The following is a 584-nucleotide window of genomic DNA, read 5'->3' as shown; positions in this document are numbered from 1 at the left end:
TGTGAGAGTGAGTGAGTGAGTGAGTGAGTGTGTGTGTGTGTGTGTGTGTGTGAGAGAGTGTGTGAGTGTGTGTGTGCGCGCACTGATGCCCCCTGCAGGTCAGAGTTTATGAGGTCAGGCCTGTAATTGCTTTCAGTGGTTTGGCTCTGGGCACTGAGTGACCTTTGACCTGTCTCTATAGTCCATTCACTAGTATCACCGCGGGTATCAGCATTTGATTTAGAACTAGGTTAATAATAATCTGACTGTAACTTTTACACTGGCTGATGTGAATGGAGCAGTGTTTAGCGAGCACTAGTAATGTGGCAGTAAGATAATAGCATTTATTTGTTCAAAAATACAGTAAACACTGAAATATTATTACAATTTAAAACCGCTGTTTTCTATGTGAATATAACATGTTTCTTGAGCAGCAAAACATGGTACTCTTCAGAAGTGTTTATTCTGTTTGCTTCATAAGATGATTAGATAAAGTCCTGATGAGAATGTAGGATGGTCTCTGTGTGTCTTAAAATTGAAATCAGAGCCAGTGTCAGGAAGGCCATGTCCCACAGATAAGACAGAGAGAGACAGAGAGAGAGAGA

This window comes from Sinocyclocheilus anshuiensis, unplaced genomic scaffold (genome assembly GCF_001515605.1).
Source record: "Sinocyclocheilus anshuiensis isolate Anshui unplaced genomic scaffold, SAMN03320099.WGS_v1.1 scaffold1514, whole genome shotgun sequence".
Lineage (NCBI taxonomy): Eukaryota > Metazoa > Chordata > Actinopteri > Cypriniformes > Cyprinidae > Sinocyclocheilus > Sinocyclocheilus anshuiensis.
Note: the sequence above shows the minus strand (reverse complement) of the source record.